Source organism: Hypanus sabinus, chromosome 12, assembly GCF_030144855.1.
Source record: "Hypanus sabinus isolate sHypSab1 chromosome 12, sHypSab1.hap1, whole genome shotgun sequence".
NCBI lineage: Eukaryota > Metazoa > Chordata > Chondrichthyes > Myliobatiformes > Dasyatidae > Hypanus > Hypanus sabinus.
In genome coordinates this window covers 13,280,532-13,297,661 of record NC_082717.1, presented here as the reverse complement: position 1 = coordinate 13,297,661, position 17,130 = coordinate 13,280,532, and the positions used below count along the sequence as shown (strand labels likewise).

Genomic DNA, 17,130 nt, shown 5'->3' with positions numbered 1-17,130 from the left:
AATGTGGGGCAACACCTTCCAAGCACCTCCCCTTAGAGTTGTCTGTGTGTTCCAAACACCTTTCGTTCTTCTAAACTTAAAGAAATATAGTTCTCATTGTCATCATCGTTACGTTCCGTGTTGTATGACGTGGGTGATCATAATCTTGACAATTTTTTCTACAGATTGGTTTGTCATTGCCTCCTCTGGGCAGTATTTTTACGAGACAGGTGACCCCAGCCATTATCAATACGCTTCAGAGATTGTCTACCTGACGTCAGTAGCCTCATAACCAAGACTTATGATATGTACCAGCTGCTCATATGACCATCCACCATACGATCTCGCTGCCCAGCCCAAAGCTGTTCTCGACTTGTACAAATCAACTCAAGTGCTTAGAGCGATCCAACCTCACACGTGGGTTAGTTGGATGGGCATTGAAGCTGCTCTCTGAATCGCTCACTCCAACTCTATCTGCGTCGATTTTGCAATGCACCAGAACGGCTTATTCCTCAAATTGGCTTTGCCTTTGCTTACTCCTTCATTGTTTGCAGTGATAGTCTACCACAATTTACTTTAGAAAAAGTGTGATTAATGATGTTTTCAGTTGAATTTCTTGCCTTTCGAACTATCAGTAAGATGATGCTAGTCTTCAGTAGTGCCATCTTAAACTTCTTAGGATAAATACCATCCCTTTTCTCCCTCAGACTAATCTCATACTCCCGGTATTACTAGTACAACTTTCCTTAGGTAGTGTACACAATGTATTCAGGGTGCAGTTAACAAGCATTGTGGTTCTGATGCAGGGTATCAAGCTGAAATTGCAACAGTTAATTTCCTCTTGCAGGTGCTCCTTAACTCACTCAATTCCATTAGTAGATTGGTGCTCCAGATTCCAGCATCTGCAGTCTCATGTGTCTCCATGGCCATACCAAGGTCCAATACAATTACAGTAAAATGTCTTTACTCTTTTACTCAAATCCTTTGCAATAAAATATTTTTGTTCAATGATATCCAGATGTCCCACTACTCGAAAATGCTCTACGTTTCTGTTTTCTGTCCCAATGTGAATAACATCACATATTTCCACATTTTACTCCATCTTAGAATTAGTTTAATTTCACTGACATACAGTATTCATGATTTTTTTTTGTTTTGGGCAGCAGTACATTGCAATACATATTAATTTAAAAAAATTAATTGCATAAATAGTACAAAAAGAAAACAGAAGAAAATATTGAAGTAGTGTAGAAAGGTTAATTTTCCATTCAGAAGTCTGGTGGCGGAGGGGAAGAAGCTCCTGTGCTGTTACCTAGTCTGTATCTCTTTGAAGCATCTTTGTGTCCTCATGACTGCTCACATTTCCAATAAATTTCTCACCATCAATAAACCCCAATGACTTGACGGTCCCAATGGCTCAGGTCCAGTTAGGGGAATCGGGTTGCTTTGTGATAATTTTGCCCTAGTTCTCTGTTTTATCCATCCCTAACTCCCTGTACTTCTCTCTCCACTTTTTCACCTAACTTTTGTTCACCCATCTCAATGTGACTTAATATGAAACATTGTTCAATATGCATTTAGTAAGTTAAAGGATTTGATAAATAATATTTGTTGTTGATGCTGCTTGTCATGCTGTAATAATGACATCCTGCCACAGATGGTGCAATGGTGCATCAGTTGTGCTGCTCCCCCCCCCCCCCCCCCTCCCACTGTGCTGTATGGATAAGCTTACAAACTTTACCACCAGTTCTTCATAATTCTGCTTCCAAACTTGCTGAGTTTTTAATTACTTAACAATGACTATAAATTATGGTATAATGGAAAGCAGAATGGTATAAACATGAGATTAGAGGCCTGTAATATATCAACCCAAAATGGCAGCATCCTCCTCCTGCTTTCTAGCTCTGACTCCTCATCTTACCTTCTCCAGTCCTGATGAAGGGTCTTGGCTTGAAACATAGACTATACTCTTTTCCATAGATGCTGCCTGGCCTGCTGAGCTCCTCTAGCATTTTATGTGTGTTGCTTGGATTTCCAGCATCTGCAGATTTTCTTATGCCTGTATTATATCATGTGCTCTGTTTACTCCCGCCATTTTACCTATCTACCTGAGTCAAACATATCTTGACCTGTATTGACAATTAGTTTGCTTGCCTGGTTCAAATTCAATCTCTACAGGCCTCATCCAGCCATAGTTGTGGCCTAAGAGTAGCAATTTAGTTCCGTTGACTGGATCTATCGTCTTTACAGCAGTGGAGAACGTGGGCATCACAGAGTAAGGCAGCCCTGAGGAGATGAGAGACCATTAACTTCAGTATTTGATTTAACAATTGGTATCTGGTTTTCCAGTCAGTAAGAGGTCAATATCTATAAGCAGACCAGTGCAGATGACTTCTCCTTTTTCCCTAAATTATCTGCTTATCCCATTACATATGAATTAAGACTATTTATTTATTTAGCAAAACAGTGCTGAGTAGGGCCTTCGGCACTGTGAGTCACACTGCCCCAGCGACCCCCCGACAAACCTGATGAACTCTAACCTAATCACGAGACAGTTTACAATGATCAATTAACCTACCTGGTATGCCTTTGGCCTGAGGGAGGAAACCGGAGCATCTGGGGAAAACCCAAGCATTCCGTGATGAGGGTGTACAGACAGTGCTGGAATTGAACTCCAATCTCTGGAATGTCCCAAGCTGCAATATCATTGTACTAAACTCTATGGCACCCATTAGATTACGTTGGATAGTTTTCTTTGGCAATTTTTCAGGTGATTCATCTTCACAATTTGACTTGATACTAAAATGCATTCAATATAATTTGAGACAGTCCAGTGTAGTAATGATATTAATAATTATTTTGATGAACTCAATTTTTGTGATTAATAAGGAGATTACTGTGTAAGTACAAAATAAAGATCCCAAGATCCTGGAACAGTTTGGTAGCTTGACAAGCTGTAACCAAAACCTCAAAGGCAGGGTTACTGAGGTGTTAACAGTGCATTTTATTGATCAATAATTCACTTTACTCCTCCCATTCTACTTCATAATTCTGTCCCAATACCAGCTAATGCCACATCTACTGTAAAACAAAAAAGTCTCAAATCATGGTTTGAAGTAATCTTTATATTTTGAAATAGAATCTGATTTATTGGCACTGATATTAGCCATGACACTTTTTTGTGGCAGCAGTACAGTGCAGGCATAACAAATTACTATAAGTTACAAAAAGCTGCACTGAGGGTACACGGCGGCTGTTGTGTCTGTGGGCGCTGCGACTTTTGCACCGTTCTGCAGTGAACTGAGGCTGAGGTCGTGGTTTCCAGCTGCTCTGGGCTTCATGTCTGTGGATTCACTTTCATTCCAAATGATATTTACTTACTTTTATTGTTTGCACGATTTCTTTTCCCCTGTCTGCATATTGGATGTTTGTTGGTCTTTTTTATGGGTTCTTTTGGGTTTCTTTGTTTTGTAGCTGCCTGTGAGGAGATGGATAAAAGTGTATACACACTTTTATAATAAATGTACTTTGAACTTTTAAAAAATAATGCAAATGAGGAATAGCTAAGTTCATGGGTTCATGCACCTTTCATATATATGATGGCAGAAGAGAAGAAGCAGTTCCTGAAACAATGAGTCAACAGCTTTAAGATATTTAACAAAAACATTTTAATTTATGCAGCTGGAGTATTTTTGTACAAAAATTTTAAATATTATATATTATTCTATCAAGACTGTCAATGAGAATATCTATGCAGTATGACAGCATAGTAAATGAACATTAAGTTACTGTCTGGATTTTCATCTTTAAAAGGTACACAAAAGTTCTGTATGAATAATTCTGTAAATATATGATACAAAAGAGACAGCAAAAAGGTGATGTGTAGAATGTGTAGAGTTTTCTCCAGTTTAAATATTCAAGAGCTATGAGCCATTATTCTCAGTAAACGGTCATAAACTTCTTGCCTGACCAATAAGTTAATCGCTTTGTCTGACCCAGTTCTGATCATTCACAACCTTGGAACTGAGCCTGATCTTGATGAACGCTTCCAACCCCTTAACTGATTCCTATCTAAAACTGCCTGTTTCTATCTGTTACCAATTACACTTCTCCATAGCTGGAGCTCATACAAAACTTTGCAATCCTCGTTCTCAATCTACATCATCAGATTCAACATAGTCGTAGAGTCATAGAAGACTACAGCACAAAAGCAGGCCCTTCAGCCTTTCTAGTCTGTGCCTGACTATTAATCTGACTAGTCCCATCAACGTTAAACAATTCACCTTTCACCAATGACCTCTAGTTATAGTCTCATTCAATCTCAATGGAAAAAGCCTGCTTGCATTTCCCTATCTATACTCTTCCTAATTTTGTATACCTCTATCAAATCTCCTCTCAATTTTCCATATTCTAGGGAATAAAGTCCTAACCTACTTAACCTTTCCATATAACTCAGGTCCTCAAGTCCCAGCAACATCCTTGTAAATTTTCTCTGCACCGTTTCAATCTTATTTACATCTTTCCCATAGGTAGGTGACCAAAATTGGACACAGCACTCCAAATTAGGCCTCACTATCGTCTTAACAGTTTCAACATAAAATCCCAACTCCTGTACTCAATACATTGATTTACGAAGACCAGTGTGCCTTTACAACCCCATCTACATCTGAATTGAATTGAATTGACTTTATTTCTTACATCATTCACACACGAGGAGTAAAAAGCTTTACGTTACATCTCCATCTGAATGTGCTGTGTGCAGTCATAGTAATTTATAATAAATAGACCAGTCAATGTAACATAGAAATACACTCAAATCAGGGTGAGTTAATCAGTCTGATGGCCTGGTGGAAGAAGCTGTCCCGGAGCCTGTTGGTCCTGGCTTTTATGCTGCAGTACTGTTTCCCAGATGGTGGCAGCTGGAATAAATTTTGGTTGGGGTGACTTGGGTCCCCAATGATTCTTCAGGCCCTTTATTCACACCTGTCTTTGTAAATGTCCTGAATCATGGGAAGTTCACAACTACAGATGTACGGGCTGTCCGCATCACTCTCTGCAGAATCCTGCGATTAAGGGAGGTACAGTTCCCATACCAGGCAGTGATGCAGCCAGTTAGGATGCTCTCAATTGTGACCCTGTAGAAAGTCCTTAGGATTTGGGGGCCCATACCAAACTTCTTCAACCATCTGAGGTGAAAGAGACGCTGGTGTGCCTTTTTTATCACACGGCTGGTGTGTACACACCACGTGAGGTCCTCGGTGATGTGGATGCCAAGGAACTTAAAGCTGTTTACTATTTCAACCCCAGATCTGTTGATGCCAAAAGGGGTTAGCCCATCTCCATTCCTCCTGTAATCCACAACCAGCTCCTTTGTTTTTGCGACATTAAGGGAGACGTTGTTTTCTTGAAACCACTGTGTCAGAGAGATGACTTCTTTCCTGTCAACCACCTCGTTATTGTTTGAGATTAGGCCAACCAAGCCATTTTCAAACTATGCCATTTTCAAGGAATTATGGATCTATATTTCCAGATCACTCTGTTCTAGTGCGCTCCCCAGTGTCTTACCACACATCATGTTAAACCTACCATAACTGGTCCTCTCAAAGTGTAAAACCTCGCACTTGTCTGCATTAAATTCCACCTGCCATTTTTACAGCTGGGACAGGTCTTGCTGCAAGCTCTGAGAGTCTTTCTCACTGTCCACTACACTACCAATCTTGGCTTCATCTGATCCAATTTACCACATTATCATCCAGATTGTTGATATAGATGACAAACAACGGACCCAGCACTGTTCCCTGCAGCACACCATTAGTGACACTCTCCACTACCGCTCTCTGGCTAATGTCTAATCCAATTTACTACCCCATCTTGAATGGCAAATGATTGAACCTTCTTGACCAACCTCCCATGCGGGACCTTGTCAAAGGCCTTGCTAAAGTCCATGTAGACAATATCCATTGACTTACCTTCATCAAGATTCCTGATATTCCTCAAAAAAACTCCAAAAATGTCATATCTTACAATGCTCAAAGCCATGTTGACTATCCTTAATTAATCCCTGTCTATCTAAATATTTGTATATCTGGACCCTTAAAACCGCTGCAGACAACTTTTCTGCCACTGATGTCAGGCTCTCTGGCCTATAATTTCTTGGTTTATTTTTAGAGTCTTCCTTTAACAGCAGAACACCATGAGCTATTCTCCATTCCTCTGGCTTTCAAAGGATGTTTGAAATATGTCTGCTAGGGCCCCTGTAATTTTTACACTTGCCTTCCATAGGATCCGGGGTGGGGCATCTTGCCAGACCCGGGGATTTATCCACTCTATTTTGCCTCAGGACAGCAAATACCTCCTCCTCTGTTATCTCTATAGGGTCCATGCGCTCGTTGCTGCATTGCTTCACATTTATAGACACTCTCCATCTTCTGAGTAAATACGATGCAAAAAATCCACTAAAGATCTCCCCCTCTTTTGGCTCCAAGCATAGATTACCACTCTTCTTCTCAAAGATCAATTTTGTCCCTGCTGTTCTTTTGCTTTTAATATATCAGCAGAAGGATGCCCCCTCATCTTGTCTGCTAGAGCAACCTCATGTCTTCTTTTAGCCCTCCTGATTTTTTTTCTTGTGTCCTCTTACATTTCTTATATTCCTTAAGTACTCCATTTGTTCCTACCTGCTTATAGCTGCTGTTCACCTCCTTCTTTTGCTTAACCAGGGACTCAATATCTTTTGAAAACTGAGGTTTCCTAAACCTGTTTTCCTTGCCTTTTATTCTGACAGGAACTCTGTACAAAATTCCACTTATCAAATACACCTTAGCCAGAAAACAACCTATCCCAATCCACATTTGCCAGATCCATACTGATACTATCAAAATTGACCTTTCTCCAATTTTGAATCTCAACCCGAGGACCAGACCTATCCTTTTCCATAATTACCTTGGAACTAATGGCATTATTATCACTAGGTACGAAGTGTTACCCTACACAAATTTCTGCCATTTTCTAATAGGAGATCTAATGTCACACTCTTGTCTAGTTGGGACTTTTGTGTACTTGTTAAGGAAACTTTCCTGAGCACACCTGACAAACTTTCCCATCAAGCCCCTTTACGGTATAGGATACCCAGTAAATATGTGGATGGTTAAAATCAGTTGCTATCATAACCTTATATATTTTGCACCAGTCTTCACACTCTCTCTACAAATTTGCTCCTCTAAATGCTGCTAACTGTTGGTTGGTCTATAATAATGTGGTCATATTTTTCTTATTCCTCAGTTCTACTTGTAAAGCCTCACAAGATGAGCTCTCCAGTCTGTCCTGACTGGTAAATGATTGAACATTTTACCTGACTGGTAAAGCCACCCTTTAATTCCTCCTGCTCTTTACTTCTAAAACAATGGAATCCAAGAACAATGAGGTGCCAGTCCGGCCCCTTCTGCCACCAAGTTTCACTAATGGCTACAATTCCACTTGCTGATCCATCCCCTAAGCTCATCCACCTTTCCTACAATACTCCTTGCATTGAAATATAAGCAGCTCAGAACATTAGTCCACTATGCTCAACCTTTGATTCCTGACCTTGTATGTAGGCTTAACAAAATCTTTCTCTGCAACCACTTCACTATTTATTCTGCCCCCTGCAACTGTAGTTTAGTCTAGTAGGTCCAATACAACCCCTCCTATTGTTGGACTTCTGACTTGATTTAAGAAACCCTCCTGGATGCACCTAACAAATTCTGCCCTATCTAAACCTCTTGCACTAAGAAGGTCCCAGTTCATATTAAGGAAGTGGAAATCCCCCATGACAACAACCCTATTTTTACATCTTTCCTTAATCTGCCTTCATCTCTGTATCTCAGTGTTCCTCAATCTGTCATGCACTTGGCCCTGACACACCTAGAAAACAAGGACACTTATGTCAGAATGCTGTTTCTGGATTTTATTTCAGTATTCAACCCACAGACCTTGGTGAACAAACTGCTACTTCTTAGTCTAAATAACAAATTATTTAGACTAAGTTTGGTCTTCCTAACCACCAAACTTCAGATAGTCAGGATGCATAATCTCTCCTCCCTCCCCATCATCCTCAACATGGGTGTGCCCCAGGGCTGTGTGCTGATCCCACTGCTGTACAGTCTGCTCACGTGACTGCATGGCTAAACACCCAAGTAATCACATTGTCAGGTTCACCGATGACCACGACAGCAGTGGGGCTCATCACCAACAACAATGTGACAGCCGACAGAGGGAGAAGAGCTCGAGGCCTGGTGCCAGGCAAATAACCTCTTCCTCAATGTCAACAAGATGAAGAAGATGGTTATCGACTTCAGGAGAACTTACACCACTCACACCCTTGTTTACAGCAGTGGAAACTGAAAGCAGTTTCAAACTCCTGGGAGCACACATCATGCACAATCTCTCATGGTAGCGGAACACATTCTACACAGTCAAGAAAGCTCTGAGGACGCTGAACAGAGCTGGACTATGCACATCTATACTCACGTCCTTCAAATGGCCAGCATCCTAACATGCTTCATCACTGCAAGGTACTATTGCAGTAAGGGTTCACCCTCCCCGTGCAAGCTGAGGATTTGCCCATTTAAGGAGCATTGCAGCCCTTCCATTGGCTGCCGTTTGGCACTCATGCCAGCTGATGGCTTCATGGCACAGGTAGAGTATAAAACTAGCATGCTGAAAGCACTTGTTGTGCTTTGCTCTCTGGGTCATCATGAGCCAGCTCATGGATAGTGCCATGGAAATTAGAAGTGTGCTGCAGTAGAGAGGGCCCAAAAATACACTTTAGGTAAGTATTTGTAACTGAGTGTATCTTGAATGTTTTGCATTTGTCAGTCCTGTAAATAAATGGGTAACATATTTAGTATCTTTTGTCCCCACTCACTGAACCCTCAAACCTGATTTCACACGATTGTCACTGCGAGCAGGGTTCAGAGCTTGAACAGATTAACCCACCCACCCACCTATGATTGAGGAGTGCAGAGTATCAGGATAGACCGACAACAGTGTGGGACATTTGGGAGTCTCGCCAACCTACTGGTGGACCATGGGATGCTAGTAGACTGGTCAGACAAGTTGGACTCCCGTGGGGTGAAAATGGGACACAACTTTGTGTCCATACATAATGAAATAGGGTTCCCCGAGAGCAAGGGGAGCCAGAAGGCTGCTGCCCACCTTAGTAAAGCAGCAGTGCGAGACAAACTTACAGAAAGAGAAAGAGGTAAATACTTTGAGAAATGAAATGGAAATGCTAAACTAACTGTATGTCATGGTAGCGTAGCTGTCAATGTGACCCTATTACTATTTGGGGCTTTGGAGTTCGGAGTTCATTTTGAGGGTCCTCTGTAAGCAAGTTTGTATGTTCCTTCCAATCTGCATGCAGGTTTCCTCTCACAGTTCAAAGATGTACTGGTTAACTGGTCATTGTAAATTGTCCTGTGGTTCGGCTAGGGTTAAATTGGGGTTGCTGGGCAGCGCGGCCTGAAGATCTGGAAGGGCCTTTCCCGTGATGTATCTCTAAATAAAATCAAATAAATGTGCTACCGGGGAGTCTGCCTAGTCAGCACAGACTAGCGGGAAAGTACAGGGATAGCCGCCGACTAGTAATAGTGTAGGAATGAAAGGCTGCCCACGGGGCTAACTGGTGACGAGACCTCGTTAAGGTCCGAGCCCTGATGCTGCAAGGAGGTGACTCCAACATGTGGATGGGAGATGAGGACATTTAGTTAGATAGTGAGGATGAGGAAGAGAGGTTCGAAGAGAGCCTTTTGGTACTCCCCTCTCCAAGAGTGAGCACCCTTCCCCTGTGCACCCATGACAATTAAGGCCAGACCAGTAGCTACGTTGTCTCAGGCCCTGCAAAAGGGACACTGGCCCACTGCCCCTCCAGCCTCCATGGAACAGGGTGATGAAGAGGAGCAAGCTGGTGCAGAGGAACAGCATGAGGGAGAGGGACCTGGGGAGGACAACACCGTGTTTCACCAAGATGACTAACAACAGGGAGTTCTCCATTGAGGAAAGAGGATGTGATTAAATTTCTGAAATGTTTTATTACCAGCTCTGCACAGACTTTTAGATAGCCAATTAGTGATGGTAGTACATATATAGGGTCAATGATAGGTTAGTAATTGGGGAGGGGATCTGAAGTGAAGGGCATTTTTGCTGCCCTACCTAATTAGATCCTCCATAAAGTTTGGTCTTCCAGGGATAGGTTTCTGTCCAGAGGCCAAGAGGAGGAGGAGGGTATATTAGGAAGTATTCTGGAGTTGTGTGAATATAGCAGATATTAATTCAAACAAGAACCAATCTTCAGTTTTATTGTAGAATGTAAATTGAAAACAGTAAATTGAAGTTATATCACACACAAAATGCTGGAGGAACTCAGCAGGCCAGCCAGCATCCATGGAAAGGAGTACAGTTGAGGTTTTGGGCTGAGACCCTTCAGCAGGACTGCACTCCTTTCTGTAAATGCTGCCTGGCCTGCTGAGTTCCTCCAGCAATTTGTGTGTGTTACTTGGATTTCCAGCATCTGCAGATTTTCTCTTGTTTTGAAATTGAATTTAAAAGCATACTTTTGTAAGATAGTGGCCATAAGAGGTTTGCATATGAATCAGTCAAATGCCAAAACAATGTAGCTCAAGAAGGTTGGTGGACTACTGCAGTACGCTGGCCAGCAAATGATAATTCTGGGTGTCATAGTGTTATGTTTTGTGGATAGCATGGTGGAATATCCACTGAGATTATACTCGTAATTAGCTCTTCAGGCCTGTGGAGGGAGCCAGAGAGTTTTGGGTGCTGAGGTTTCTAGAATAGAGCACCTGTATTTCTTAATTGTATTAATGAGTCATTAAGCTCTGGTGCTTTCTGTTTAATCTTGTTAAAACTTAATTTGACTAGCTCAGGTTTTCTGTGTTCTGTGATTATTTAAGCAGATTCCCGATTAGCACTTATCACTGGGTGCTAGTTCTGAGAATGTTTTTTTTTGGGGGGGGGGGGGGGGGGGGGTGCGGGGGTGCATGCATGAATGTGGTTTGGAACTTGTTGAGGGAAGGAGTGGGAATTGCTGGGAGGGGGATGTGCACGTCCAGTAATGGCGGACAAGGTGGGGGAGGTGGGGTTGAGGGAAAGAGAGTGGGGAAGGAGTGGGATAGGGATTTGGGATAAGAGGTAGGCAGCTGGGGAGAAATGGATTATGGTGAAGGGAGAAATAAAGGGAATGAGGAGATAGTGAGGGGGTGGATGAATGAAAACCGAGACAAAGGGAATAAAAGAATAAGAAATGACAGTGGAGAGAGTTCTGAAAGTGAGGAAGATGAACAAGTTCAGAGAGGAGGTGTTGTCATAATTAGGTTTAATGAGAAGGCTCAAGGGCACATGAAGAAAATTAACCCGTTTGTGCTAACAGCAACTCTGGCAAATAAGATAGGGGAAATAGTACTTACAAAAGTCCTTAATGATGGCAACCTATTGGTAAGATGTGCGAATGAGGAACAACTTGAGAAAGCACTCAAGCTAAAAGAGATAGAAAAATGCAAGGTGGAATATACAGGGAGGGTGGGAGCACGAAATGGTGGTTGTAAAGGAGTGATCATGGATGTACCAATGAGTATCAACATGGAGGAGTTGAAGAGGAATATCAAAGGAGGAAAAGTAATGAATGTTGAAAGACTGAAGCAACAAAGGAGGGAGTGAAAAAGGAAGGTGAATCAGTATTGATTGAATTTGAAGAAAAAAGGAGTGCCAAGGAAAGTGTTCCTGGGTTTCATGAGTTACCCAGTAAGGGTATATGTGCCAAAGCCATTGAGGTGCTATAATTGTTAAAGGTTTATCTATACATATCTAAAAACTGTAAAAGGCAGAGGAGATGTGCTTGATGTGGGGGTGATCATGAGTATGGAAAGTGTGGAACAGGAGTGCAACCAAAATGCTGTAATTGTGGAGGAGCTCATAATGTGGTATATTATAGTGGGTGTGAGGTTATGAGATGGGAGAATAAAATTCAAGAAATAAGAGTGAAAAGAAAGATCACTTATGCAGAAGCTGTAAGAATGTCAAGAGAACAGAATAATGCTCCTAATGCACAGGGAGCAAAAGGGATGCGAGAGATGCAGCATAGAACAAATGACAGGATTTACGTAGACAAAAAGGCTCTAGTAACATTCATTGTAGGAGTGATTAATAGTACAGCTGAGGTAAAGTCAAAAAGTGACAAAATTCAGCTGCTGGTCAAAGCAGCAGTAAACCATTTAGGGTTATTAAGACTGACATGGGAAGGAGTGAGGGAGAACCTCACTAATCAGTCAAGCCAGGAAGTGTCATGGGTTGGTTAATACTCATTATGGTGATTCTTTTGCAATGGAATGCAAGGAGCTTCCTGGCCAAATGCCAGGAATTCAAGCACTTTATTAAAGAAATGGTTGTAAAACCAGATGTAGTGTGTTTTCAGGAAACTTGGTTGAAATCAATTTTAGACTTTGTGGTATATGGGTATACAATGATAAGGAAAGGTAAAATCTAGGGGGAGGAGGGGGTTGTGCTATATTAATCAAGCAAGGTATACCATATAGGGTACTGGAAAAAGGAGACGATCAGGAATACATAATGGAGGAAATGTGGGAGAGAGGGGAGGGAGTGGTTATAATTAACTACTACAATCATGTAAAAGGTTGGATTTGGACAGCCTACTAAGGATACAAGGACAAAACAGACATAAAGTAGTGTGGTGTGCAGATTTCAATGCTCACAGCACAATATGGGGAGGATCCGATTACAGATTCAAATGGAACGGTAATTGAAGATTTGATGAAAGAAAGGGATTTGGTATGTATGAATAATGGTAGAGGAACAAGGATAAACATTACAACAGGAACTGAGTTGGTATTAGATATTACGTTAGTGTCTAATGTCTTGGCTGGCATCAGTAACTGGGGAGTTTGGACTGCTTCAACAGTAGGCAGTGATCACTACCCAGTTTTATGTTCATTGGGTGAAGGAGTTGAAATAAGACCAGGTGGGGGAGTCCCAAGGTGGATGTTTGGAAAAGCAGATTGGGGTAAGTTCCAGAAGTTAAGTGAAGAAGCATTGACAAAGATAGACATTTCTGGAAATATAGATGAATTAAGCAGTCAGGTGACTTCAGCAATTATTATGGCAGCAGAAGAATCTATACCTAGGAGTAAAAGTAGGATGAATAGAAAACTGGTACCATGGTGGACAGAGGAATGTTTTCAGACTGTAAAAACAGAAAGAGCATTCAGGCTAGTTAAAAGAACCCATAATATGCAGCATTTGATTCAATATAAGAAGGCACAGGCTTGGTGAGAAGAACTATACGTCAAGCTAAAAGGGCAAGTTGGAGGAGCTTTTGCAACAAAATAGGAAGAACAACGCCTGTGGGAGAGGTATGGAGAATGATTAAGAGGATGGGGGGGAGATAGAAGGGATTGGGAATATTGGAATATCCAGTAATGATATCTGAGGAGGAAACAGCAGTCTCTAGTAGGGATAAGGCTGAGATCATGGCCAAGTCATTTGTAAAGATACCTAGTTCAGAAAATTTGTCTGAAGAAGGAGAAGGGAAAGAACAATGAGTCAATACCCAGGTGTGTTAAACAGGAGGGAAGAAACAGATGATATAATTGATGATCCGTTTACTTTGGCAGAAATGGTGAGAGCAATAAAGAGATTGGGACCAACCTCCCCAGGGAGAGATCTAATATGCTATGTTATGCTAAAAAAGTCTAGGAGAAGGAGTGCTCTTGAAGTTACTGCATTTTTATAAGAGTGTGGGAGGAGGGAAGATTACCAAGTGCATGGAAAGAAGCAGTAGTAATTCCAATAAGGAAACCTGGCAAGGATCCGTCAAAACCCACTGGCTACAGGCCAATAGCACTAACATCAAATATATGTAAGGTAATGGAAAGGATGATAACAGACAGGTTATCGTATTATCTTGAGAAGAGAGGAATGCTGGCAAGTTATCAGAGTGGTTTTAGGAAGGGAACGAATTCCGTGGACTCAGTGATTAGGTTAGAGACTGAAATAAGAAATGCCCAGGTAAATAAAGAATCAGTAGTTGCAGTGGTTTTTGACATTGAAAAAGCCTATGATATGATGTGGAAGGACGGATTATTAATTAAACTGCACAAGATGGGGGTTGGGGGGGGGACAGTTTTTAATTGGATTAAAGATTTTTTGTTTGGTAGAAAAATTCAAATTGGGATTGGATCAGAATTATCAAAGCAGTACATAGTGGGAAATGACACACCTCAGTAGTGTGATTAGCCCATTACTTTTCATCATTATGATTAATGATGTCTTCACAAAGGTACAAGTGGATATAGGTAGGTCACTGTTTGCAGATGATGGGGCCTTGTGGAAAAGAAGCAGGAACATGGAGCATATAGTCAGGAAACTACAAGGAGCAATTGATGAAGTGGTAGAGGGGTTATAATTGGGGATGTAGATTTTCAGTAGAAAAAACTCAAACTGTATTTTTCACCAGGAAAAGAATTGAGGTAGGGAAGAAGTTAAGGATGTATGGGATTGAATTAGAAAGGGTTAGATCATTTAAATTTCTGGGAGTTATATTTGATTCACAATTAACATGGGCAGACCATATCAGGAAAGTTGAGGAGAAATGTAAAAAAGTAATAAACGTGATGAGATGTTTGACTGGTAGGGAATGGGGAGCAAGTTGTTCAGCATTGAAGAGAATGTATGTGTCTGTAGTAAGATCTGTGTTGGACTATGGAAGTGTAGCATATGGATCAGCATCCAGGTCTCTTATAAGGAAACTGGATGTGATGTAGGCTCAGGTTTTGAGTGTGTGCAGTGGGACTTTTAGAACATCACCAGTATCAGCCCTGCAAGTAGAAATGGGAGTAATGCCTTTGGAATTAAGAAGGATGCAATTGATGGTAAACTACTGGGTTAATTTGCAGGGACACAATGATTCTCACCCTGCTAAAGGAGTGTTGCAGGAGTCCTGGGGAAATGGGAGGTTTCAGGGGGAAAACTTTAGTTGAGTAGGGAATGGTATTGCTAGATCATGTGGAGTGTTTGATCTAAGGATAAGTCCTTCAGTAGTTTATCCAGTTGTAGCTCCATGGAAGTTTGTATGGCCTGACGTAGACTGGCATTGGTTAAAGGTAAAAAGGAAAGAAAAATATAAAACTGATTTGGTAAGTGCATTTGACGGTCATGTGATGGAAAAGTATAGTGATTATACTCAGATTTATACGGATGGTGCTAAGGAACCTGAAACAGGAGTGACAGGGTTTGGGGTGGCTAAACCAGCAAAAGCAATTGGAATCAGCAGAAGAACATCTGAGTTAGCGGTGTATACAGTGGAGATGCTGGCAGTGTTGGTTGTGTTGCGTTGGGTGGAGAAAGCTAGACAAGTCTAAGCGTTGATATGCTCAGATTCATCCTCAGTTCTAGCAAGTTTAAGGTCACTCAAACAGCCGGCAAGATGTACTTCATGAAGTCCTTCAGTCAGACACAAGAGTTGCAAATCGGGGAGGTCAGGTTAAATTTCTATGGGTTCCAGCTCATGGAGGGGTGAAGGGGAATGAAAGGGTGGATGAGTTGGCAAAGAGGGTGTTAAAGAAATAAAATATAGAAATGTGCATTAGTCTCAGTAAAGCAGAGGTCAAGTGTGTAATTTGGGAAAAAAATCAACCAAATGTGGCAAGAAAGATGGGACAGGGAGGGGAAAGGAAGGCATTTATATCAAATACAAAAAGTGTTGCAGGTACTAGGGTAGACAGTGGATACAGAAGAGAGGAAATTGTGTGGACTAGGTTAAGGTTGGGGCACTGTGCACTAAACCAAACATTGAAATTGATAGGGAAACACCAGACAGGATTGTGTGAGGAATGTCAGGAAGAGGAGTCAGTAGAACATGTAATTCTGAGTTGCAGGAAGTATGGGATACAGAGAGAGATGATGAGAATTAATCTAAGGGAATTGGGGGTGCAGGAATTCACATTAAAAGGGTTGCTGGGCATGGGTGAGAGAGCACAGGTTAGGGTATTTTTAGCTTTCTTAAGGGGTACAGGGGTTTTTTATAGGACATGATGACAGGAATAGGGTACTAGGATGGCCAAAGATGGGAGGATAAAGTGTAGGTTGGGGTATGTGTGTGTGTGTGTGTGTGTGGTTGGGTGAAGGGTGTGGTTGGGTGTGAGTCTATCACAGACTCCGGAGCAGAAAGTGGTGGTAATGCACCACTACGCTGGGTGCCAACCGCCGTAAAACGGGGGGGGGGAGAGGGAGGGAGGGAGAGAGAGAACGAACATATCATGGTTTCCCAAGCCACTGAGGTTTAGTGGGAACTCCTGTGAATAAACCCTGGTTGCTGTCTTCAGATGGGAGTCTGTCTATCCCATGCACTGCGGTTCAGTCTTTGCCAGCCACACTGTGATAGTCTCAGTGTTACTTATTTTGAGGGATGGTATGTTGCATTAAGTGTCCATCTTACCTGTCCATTTCAAGAGAACTAGAATTTAAGAGCAAGGATGTAATGTTGAAACTTCATAAAGCACTGGTGAGGCCTCACTTGGAGTATTGTGAGCAGTTTTGGGCCCCTTGTCTTAGCAAGAATATGCTGAATCTGGCTCAGCTTCAAAGGAGGTTCACAAAAATGATTCCAGAATTGAATGGCTTGTCGTATGAAGAGCGTTTGATGACTCTGGGCCCTTATTCACTGGAATTCAGAAGAATGAGGGGTGACCTCATTGAAACCTATCGAATGGTGAAAGGCCTTGATAGAGTGGATGTGGAGAGGATATTTCTTATGTTGGGGTGTCTAAGACCAGAGTGGACAGCCTCAGAATAGAGGAGTGTCCTTTTAGAACAGAGATGAGGATGATTTCCTTTAGCCGGAGAGTGGTGAATCTGTGGAGTTCTTTGCCACAGGCAACTGTGAAGGCCAAGTCTTAATGTATATTTACGGTGGAGATTGGTCAGGGCATGAAGGGATTTTGGGAGAAGGCAAGAGATTGAGGCTGAGAAGAAAAATGATGAAATTTCACCATGATGAAATGGCGAAGCAGACGCGATAGGCCAAATATCTTCTATCCCTTCATCGCCGAACCTACAAACCTGATTTCACACAATGGGTTCTGA

At 41.8% G+C, this 17,130-nt stretch overlaps 1 protein-coding gene across 7 annotated transcripts in view; it reads left to right on the top strand.

Annotated features, from left to right (window-relative positions):
* LOC132402641 (histone H2B 1/2-like) overlaps positions 1-17,130 on the top strand; it is a 164,152-nt gene that overhangs the window by 1,559 nt on the left and 145,463 nt on the right. For 2 of the 7 annotated variants that reach the window (XR_009515024.1, XR_009515026.1), the window contains exon 2: positions 165-10,955. The exons of the other annotated variants lie outside the window; for them this stretch is intronic. The gene's annotated coding sequence lies outside the window, so the exon portion shown is untranslated. Of the gene's footprint in view, positions 1-164; positions 10,956-17,130 lie in introns of those variants that run through there. 7 annotated transcript variants of the gene reach the window in all.